Source organism: Ictalurus furcatus, chromosome 14 (assembly GCF_023375685.1).
Source record: "Ictalurus furcatus strain D&B chromosome 14, Billie_1.0, whole genome shotgun sequence".
In the NCBI taxonomy this organism is placed as follows: Eukaryota; Metazoa; Chordata; class Actinopteri; order Siluriformes; family Ictaluridae; genus Ictalurus; species Ictalurus furcatus.
In genome coordinates, this window is record NC_071268.1 from 15,689,259 (window position 1) to 15,699,322 (window position 10,064).

Here is a 10,064-nt window from a genome sequence, read left to right on the forward strand (position 1 = left end):
CAGAATCTGGGTTAGGCCTACTGCCAATTCACAAATGATGATGATGTCGAGAAGGACTATTTTAAAAGTATCAGAGTTATGGGTAAATCACATTTCTAGCCTATTAAATTATTTAAATTATTTTTTAAAAAATATATTTTTGTTTTTTGCATAGCTGATGTTTGCCCTTTTTGATACTAATCAATTTATTGTAGTAATATTGTTTTAATTTAAATCATTGCCTTTTTTAATCAGTGTATTGAGCCAAAGCTTTGGATCATTTCTCCTATGGGGTTAGAATTGTTTCATTATTCCAAATAAATAGACTATGATAGACAAATAAATTTTGTGAGATTTACAAAAAGTAAACAAATTCGCAAATGCATTGAATGAGATCCACAAACATATGTTGGTAGTTTCACAAAAATAAATTAAATTCACAAATAAATGAAATGAGATTTGCAAATAAAAATGTTTTTACAAATACGTTTTTATGTCACAAACACAACTCTGCCTTGTATTCATTTGTGAACTGCGTCCTCTGCCTTTGTGGATTGCATCTTGTGCATTTGTGGATTGTTGCATGCATTTATGGATTTTGAGACATTTCTAGCATCAAGAGTGCACACAAATCCACAAATAGTTGGACTCCACCCATTGTCTACTCATGCCAGTCGGATAACCACCACATTGCACTGACCAATCGGAGCACGTTCTCGCTCCAACCAATCACGTTTTGTTTTACAATCAGGATAGGAACAGAGTCATATTGCACTGAAGTTGCATATATCAACTAACAGCATAATTGTAACAACATCTAAAAGAAAACCAGCAACGTTATGGGTCATACATTTACTGTTATTATAGATGGGTGGTCTGATGGATTAGTAATGATTGATTCACTGATTCAGTAAGGATTCATTAGACTGATTCAAACCAGTAACTCCTAAGGCTCCTGAGTCTTTTAGCACAGTTTGTTTAGAGAATGTAATCATTAGAATTGGATGACCCTGGTCGCACTGTGTTTTGGCAGGCTACCTGTGAGGACAACATTTTCTTGCCAATTTCCCTTTTACTCTCACCTCAGTCAATTTACTGTAAAATCACAACTCGGGTTTTGCCGTGGATTCGGTAATGCAAGAAGCACTGGTGAAAACACACATATTCCCTTAAAATAAAGAATTTATAACCCATAATGTTGCTTGTTTTCTTTTAGATGTTACAGTGGTGCTGTTAGATGGTTAGAACCACTCTCCTGTTGTCATTCCTCCTGATTGAACATTTTGGACAGCCTCCATAATATGCGAGTTCGGTGCAATATGACGCTGTTCCCATCCTGATTGTAAAACAAAACGTGATTGGTTGGAGCAAGAACATGCTACTATTGGTCAGTGCAATATGGCGGTTATCCGATTGGCTTGAGTAGACATTGGGCGGAGTCTAACTATTTGTGGATTTGTGTGCACTCTTGACACTAGAAATGTTTCAAAACCCACAAATGCATTCTCATCCCCAGACTCATTCATTTTATGCTCATACAGAACATGTTTTCAGTAAACATATTACTGTTTTCCTTTATGCTCCTACAACTGTATACTGTAATGATTTAGAATCCCAGAAGAGGATGGGTTCTGTTTTGAGTCTCTCAATTTTTCATTCTCATGTCATCTCAGTGAGTTTTTCGTTACCATTGTTCCAACTGGCTCACATGATTGCAACTGTCTAAATCTGCATCCAGATTTCTGTAAAGCTGCTTCTTGACCTGTATATTGTTAAGTAAAGATATTTGATGTATGCTCACTGTACTGAGCATGTGATATTAAAGGATTTGGATTATGTATGTAGTTTTTTGACTAATTGAGTGGTGTGACCCTCTTCTGATTGCACCCTGCCACACCTGGGATTGTACCAGAACAGTTGACAGGATTTCCTCTGTACGACATTTTGCTGCAGTCTGCTTTTGCTATTTTCCTGTACATGAAGGCAAGCATATAGGCACATTTCACAACCCACTCATGACATTGGCATCTTTCTTGTGAAACAAGCTGTGTTTAAGGAAGCTTGTTCAAGGAGGCTTGTTTCACTGGTTCCCGGTTCATTTTAGAGTTGATTTTAAAATCCTTTTATTTGTTTATAAATGTTTGAGTAAGCTGGTGCCCTCCTACCTCTCTAATTTATTAGTCCTACACAATCCCTCAAGAGCTCTCAGATCTGGGACAAAAAAAACTTTTATCTTAGATACAGATTACAGCAAAGGGGACATTGTGCATTTGCTGTTGTGGGCCCTAAACTCTGTAACAGTTTGCCTGTCCAGATCAGATCCGCACCAACCATTCCTCTTTTTAAGTCTTTGCTAAAACCTATTTTTTATCTCTGGCTTTTGATGTTCATTAGATGCTGGTATATACTGGTATTTCTTTCTTATATGGTGTTTGTCCGCTAGGTTCCCTTATGTTTTGTTTTATGATGTAGTGTAAAGCACATTGGTCAGCTGTCGCTGTATAAATGGTGCTATATAAATAAACCTGGACTTTGACTTGACTTTGTGGTGTTGCACTTTGTTGTAACAGTTCACACACTTGTGCATCCCATCTATATCTGGGTCTCCATTAAGTGACTGTGCTGTGAGATTCCATTAGTCAGGCATATGACACGCAGGAATCCAGCTGACTGTACAGACAGTGACGCCTGGGATTTTAATCCAAATAGGACTTGTCTTCCTTTCCAGCGCATCCAAACACAAGCTGGGCTCTCTCTGTGTTTGTACAGCACAAAGCCCTGGTCTTTTAACCAGGCGTAGTCATGGCCCTGTGATCCTGGCTGTCCAAAAGCCCACTCAGCCCGCTCAGCTATGTTAATCAGCCGTGGAGTGAATAGGCGAGGGTCCCAGTCTGTGTTCTATGACCAGGTCTCAGTGGACAATACTGAATGACTATTTTTCTATTTTACAGACCCCCACTTGACTTTTGGTTTGAGGTACCTGTGAGGTTGGATATTATGAGAGAGAGCACTTGGGCACTATTTAAAAATCAGAGTGAAAACATTTTTATATGTTCTAAGGAAGGCATTAGAAATCCCCGTTAAGAATGGTGCTGATGTAATGATTCAGTATCTTACACTGTAAACTCCGCACCACGTTCCTCTTTTATGTTCTCTATTTACTCTCGAATCATGGTATTGGCCACAATGGTATGTCTGGTTTTCAGTAAAAAGGTTACAAGGTGAAGGCTTAAATGTTGTGCATGTTTCCGTGGTGATGTTTCATACCACAGGAAACCCTCTAGTTTCTACCACCAGCCACTTTCTGTTACCACACTTACAGTCCTGCTACACCAAGATACCAGTCATTTAGTGGCATTTTTAAAACTTCCTTCATGTGTTGCTTTTGAAGCATTTGATTCTAGTTGTCAGCCTCCTGAGTGTCATTAAAAGTTAAACATCTTTCAAAAGGTGTAGTGTGTAGGAGGGTCTGATTTTCACATGGCCTCACCAGGGAGCCGTGCTAGCCAGTTTGAGCTTAAAAGGGAAAAAGCACGTTGCTTTGTAGGAATGCAGAGGAAGTTCCATTAGTCTGCTAGAGCGTTAACACAGGACGAACCAACCACCAGATGATATCCGAGAAGAGCTCGGATGGCCTGAGTCATGCCAAAAACCACATTGATGGAAAGTCTTACTGGGTGAGTTACTGATGAGTGAATAGTCTAAGATGTAATTCTTGGGTAAATCGTTTGGCAACATTGATAAACCTTCTGTGTGCTATTATAACTCATTCAGGATTGTCTGTGTTCCCTTTTTCCATTATGTAATGTCTAATTCTGACATTACTGGGTAGCTTTATTACATCCTTGTTAGTGTTTTTATAAATCGACCATTTCGAGTGCTCTGTATCTGCCTGCACTGCAGAGATGGCTATGATATCTGCTTTAATATATATATATATATATATATATATTATATATATATATATATATATAAAATATATACGCTCACACACCTTAGTCTCTATTAGAAACAGTTCTCTATAACTTCCGTGATTTATTTCACTTTCAACTTTTCAGGGCTCATGGTTTCTTTGTTGAAAATTCAGATTTATAGTTGAAGATTTTGTTTGATAAACCTATTATTTTGCATGTTTCTGTTATATCACTCTCAGTACTATATTTGTAAACGTGATAGTGTAGCATTTGTCCTCAGAAATTCAAGATTCCCCTTGGCAAAAAAATAAACAAACAAACAAAAAAAAACGTGTCTGTCTTCAGTTATGATTAAAATGACTTTTGGACCTTGACTCTAGCCATCAATGACTCGATTGCTCATGATTCTCCGGAAAATCTGTAAATTTAAAAAAATTAATCCAAATGTGCATATTTTGAATTAAGATTCAAAGATTTTACATGGCTTCAGCAATGAGCCATTCAGTCGGTCAAAAGCATGTTACTATTTGATTTGGTGTAAATTATTACACCTACCTGCCTTTTTTCCACACTGTTAACCTGCCATGGTGTTTTGGTTATCAGTGATTTGATTGGAAATGTGTATTATTATCCTGTTTTATAAGTCCATCCATGCATCTTCTACCGCTTATTCCTTTTCAGGGTCACGGGAAACCTGGAGCCTATCCCAGGGAGCATCGGGCACAAGGCAGGGTACACCCTGGACAGGGTGCCAGTCCATTGCAGGGCACAATCACATACACACTCACACACCCATTCATACACTATGGACACTTTAGACATGCCAATCAGCCTACCATGCATGTCTTTGGACTGGGGAAGGAAACCGGAGTACCCGGAGGAAACCCCCGCAGCACGGGGAGAACATGCAAACTCCGCACACACATGGCCCTGGCGGGACTCGAACCCCGGACCCTGGAGGTGTGAGGCGAACGTGCTAAACGCTAAGCCTGAGATATATCAAGGCAGTCAAAGTGACAGTGGTTTAATGTCTAATCAACATTCATTGCTATTTTAAAACTTGACACATTATCACCAGCTGTGAGATTACCTTTGACGTTGACACAGCCAGAGTGAGCTTTCTCTTAATGCTGTGAGTCATTATTTTCTATGGTTTTCATCTTGCCCTATGTTGGACACATTCAAGACACATTTGAGTTAATGCAGTCTGAAAATGAAACTGTTTTGGTTTCAATATGATTGAAGATAACAGGTGTTTTTTGAGAAATCAAATTTCATATTCAGATTTTTTTTTTTTTTTTTTTTGCAGTAAACCTAATTTGTTGAATTCATCCTTAAATAGATACAGTCTGCTGAATATTATTAACTTGGGCTTTAAATAAACTAAGTTTAATTGAAATATCTTGAGTAAACCTGCATACTCCAAAGTTGCATATATGCAGAAAAGTTCTCTCTTGTCATTATGAAAACATGTGCTAACAAAACTCTTATTAAAAGTCTTAAAAGAAGGCATCAGCAAACATTTCACAGTTCCTCTGCACCTATAGAAGAGATTGGCAGTATTGTATGAGACACTTATTTCCCCTGGAGAGGGAAAGTGGGACAGGTGCTATGGAAATGGGCTTCTTCTTTCTGCCCTGCTGTATCTGGAAAGAAAAAGGGAGGTGTCTATGTTATCACTACACAAAAATATAGTGTAAAGAAGGTATATTATATTATATTCTTTTTACATTTTGAGAGGAAAATCCCAAAATATATTATTTAAATAGTGTTTTAACATATACGGAGACAGGTGGCAACTTTTAATTCTTGTGGCAAATATTACTATCAGTATCTTATCACAAGTGTCAACAAGTATATGGCCATGAAAACAAACAGTCGTTGCTATGGTAAGAAACAGGAGGTGAGCAGAGGAGGTGTTAGATCAGTTACTGTAGGCAGCAGAGTTACTCATTACCCCATGTTCCTCTGTTTACCCACTTCCTCAAACCGCCCTAAAATGGCTTATACCAAACATCATTCATTCAACTATGACTCAAGTCTGGTCAAATCCAAGTGCAAGCTTAATCGGTGCCTGTGAGGTCCAGCGTGCTTCTTTGTTCCCTTTGTTCTTTAGTGTCAAGTGCTGCAGCCTCATGTATAAACTAATCAGTAACACCTTTACACATAGTGTAAATCGGACTAAATGAAACCTGAATAAACCCTTCATGCCGAATTGATGAAAACCTACATAAACATTTATAAAAGCTTATTTCGATAAGCTTAAGATTATGATGATTGACGTATCACCTGGTCAGGTGACAAAGATTTATAGTAACATAAGGTAACATAAAGTTAAAACACTTTACAGGCAAACTTATTATATTATACCATGTATGTCAGAGTCACATTATGGTTATAATGCAACATACCTGTTCAAGTGTAGGTTAAATTGGAAAAACTGAACAAATCTGAGCACTGTCTCGTGAACTTCACACTTGGTGGTAAAACTGACATTAAAACTTCTGTATAACACTATGACATAATGAAGATGCGACAGTGACAATCATTACACTTTACCCAGATAGGTATGTATATTTACTCAGATCCCTTGGGTTTGTGTTACTTATTTCTGCTTAGACCAAAGCCCAGTTGAATTCTCATTCCTGATTGGTCAGAAGATTTTGATGAACGTTCTGTAACAGTTCATAATTAATGCACTTTTTCTATTATGTTATAATTTTTATAGTAGCACCTAATTTTTCCAGTGGCTAACAATCCACAAAATGGACAAAAATGTTTATAATTATTGAAATGGTGAGTGTTTCCAATGAGGAGATTGGAGGACAGCATTTCTGGAAGAAGTCTACAGTGTCAGCACTTTGTAACAGTCAGAGGTAAAGCTATAACTAAGTTTTCTGACATGGGAGCTTTGCAGATTCTCAGTAATTGACAAGCCGTTTTGATATTTCTGTCATTAAATTCAAGATCGAAAAAAAACGCGAAGCTGATGAGGGAATGATTGTTTATAGCTGGTTCAAGATAACTGATAACAAGAATTAATTTTTCATGGATATTAAACGTAACTGGGTGTCAGTCTTTAATAAATTAAGAATTGTATTTATTAACAAACTGATGTGGTATGAATGGAATAAAACTCTTGTGATGTGCTGTCAAAATAATCAACTTTAGGGTGGTGTGATGCAGACTGATGCAAAGTTACTTATCATTTTTAAATAAATATTTGACAGTCATCATAATGACACTATAATGCACTATTTGTAGACAACTGACTATCACACCCATATATGGGTTATCCCCAAACCATTACCATAAAGTTGGAAGCACGCAGTTGTCTAGAATGTTTTTGTATGTTGCTCCAAACCTGTTTGGATTTCCAGCATGACAATGTCCCTGTGCACAAAATGAGTTCCATGGAGACATGGTTTGCCAAAGTTGTTGTGGAAGAACTCAAGTGGTCTGCACTGAGCTCTGACCTCAAACCCACTGAACACTCTTGGGATGAACTGGAACACCAACTTTTCTCCAGGCCTTCTTGCTGGACAATAGGGCTCAACCGCTTGTGCTTTTTAAGTCAAGTTAAGTGGGTTTTTATTCTCGTTTCTCTACATAGCTGGTATACATTGGAACGAAATGTCATTTCTCCAGAACCATGGTGCAACAGTATAGGAGCACAGTATACAAGACTACAGTGCAAATGTGGGTCTTGTGGGTGAATGAGCACAAATCCCCAAAACCACGGTCCAAAATCTAGTGGAAAGCCTTCCCAGAAGAGTGGAAGCTGTTACAATTTTAATTGTAGCAAAGGGGGACCAAATCCATATTGATACCCATGGTTTTGGAATGGGATGTGCAATGGTCAGCTGTCCAAGTACTTTTGGCCACATAGTATATAATTTATCATTTGTAGCCTATTTATGTGTTGCTAAATTAGAGCGAGATTGATTTTGTGATTTTAATGCTTGACATGTAACATACCAAAAATGCACTGAACTACAAGGTCAGGGAACCAATGTTACCCACAAAGTGTCAGTTTGGTTGCCGTTTTAATTTCAGGCCAAGCAGAAGCCACACCTGAATTCATTTGAAGACTGAGACAAATTGATTGAACAAGTGGAATTAGGTGTGGCTCTCTCTCAGTTGGAATGGAAACTTACAGCCACGTGGGAACTTTGCAGATATGATTGGACACCACTGTTCTAATGTAAACCAGTATGGTAAATGTCATAGTACAGTACTTCCTTATATCAGCAAAGAACTGTCACTTGCCTCATGTGTCACATCAGCTTGACAGCAGAAGTAACAGCTGACTGTAACAGTAGCGGCTCCCAAGAAAACAATTTAAATCAATAATTAAATTAATTGAATTAAATTAAATTATTCGGGCACCAGACAGGAGAAAGCCTGACAAAATGTACAAAAAGGAAACCCAGATAAGCTCTAAAAGCCACCGGTTACATACATGCAAAAAAAAAAAAAAAAAAAAAAAAAACACAAAATGATGGCAAGAGGAAAAAGGAGTTTTGCTCAGCTTTGAGTTATATTTGCACGAAAATCATCAATATATTACATATTTATGCACACACACAAAAAATGTTTCACACTTCTTTCTTTTCATTTTTAAACTCTCAGTTTGACCCCAGAAAAACAAGAACACCTCCGAGAAACAAAGAATAATCACGGCCCACAACAAAGCCAATAACACAGCATGCGCCCAGCTGTTGCTGCGTCCTACTCCGCTCAAGTACTCTCGTTGTTCTTTCTCCGTCGGTCTTTCACTCTCCTCACACTTCCCTCTCCTTCTCTCTTTTTCCCGCCTCTCTTTTTCTTTCCTTCACTCCCCCATTTATATCCCGTTTCACGTCCGGTAATTACTTTCCCCTGCTAATTGGGGGGTGGCAATAACGGTAACAACAAGGGCTCATTTGTATTTACATTGTTTTTTCCAGCTCTGCCACATGACACATGTTCAAATAAGTATTTGTATTTGTATTTGTTATGTCAGTTGTCATGACAGACTAATGTAGATGACATGTAGGACTACAGTACTGTGCAAAAGTCTTAGGCACTCTATTTTTTTAGTACAAACTTTATGTAATTTTATTTTATGGCTTCTACATTATCGAGTCAGTACAAAAAACATATTAGATTCCAAGCATTAGTTTTCCAGCACAATATTCAAAATTAAATGTTACATAAAAATGTTTGTATGTCAGTGAAGAAAGCAGCATATTACCTAAGAGACACTTTTCAGACAAAAAAAAAAACCACAATGAAGGCTGCTGGTTTTTCCTGAAAAAATAAGAAGCAAGTGTGACAGTCAAAATATCTAGAAGAGCTGTGACTGGTTCTGCAAGATGCGCAATAAAAACTTAACAGTTAATTTCCTTATAAAACTGCAGAAAGTGTACCTGAGAGTACTCTTTTTTTTTTTCTTTTTTTTTTTTTTTAAAGCAAAGGGTCATCAAACTAAACAATGACTTTGTTTCATTTATTTCTGTTTATTGCTGCACTTTATAATATTTTTTTTAAATGTAGAAACATTTAATTTCTTTATTTTTGAAGGCATCTTTGCTGTACAGCATTTCTTTGCAAGTCTTTTGCACAGTACTGTAGCTTAGTGGTCACTTACTGTATAGCTAAAGTGTTTCGTTTACTTTCCCTCTGCACATGGACTGACATCACTGTCACTGGTCAATGGTCAAATCACCAGCATTTCACAAGTTGGGAATTTTCTTATTTTAATTGGTCACTGAGTCTGTTGTTAAACTGCCATTGGTCTTTAATGTGCTGTTTAGATTCACACCAGCTTTTTCAAAACATATGCAGTCAATCCTGAGTGTCAGTTGAAATGCATCAAAAATAAACATAGGAAATGATACAGGTAATGCTCTTACTGAGATCTTTAAAAGCAACTTTCTCTATTTGCCTGCTGGTGTTATTAGGTGTCACAATATGTCATGTGGATCTCCTGCAATCTGCAACCACAGCTTTTCTCACAACATCTCTGTGTGTAGGAGAGAGTAGATTATACTCATGTTAAATTAGGTGAGTTGTAACAACTGTGAAGAAATCATTACTATTTTTATTGGTGTAATTTGTCTTTACTGCATGGATAATCCTCATAGATGCGGCAACATTCAACATTTACGCCATGTCTGTCACCTGTTC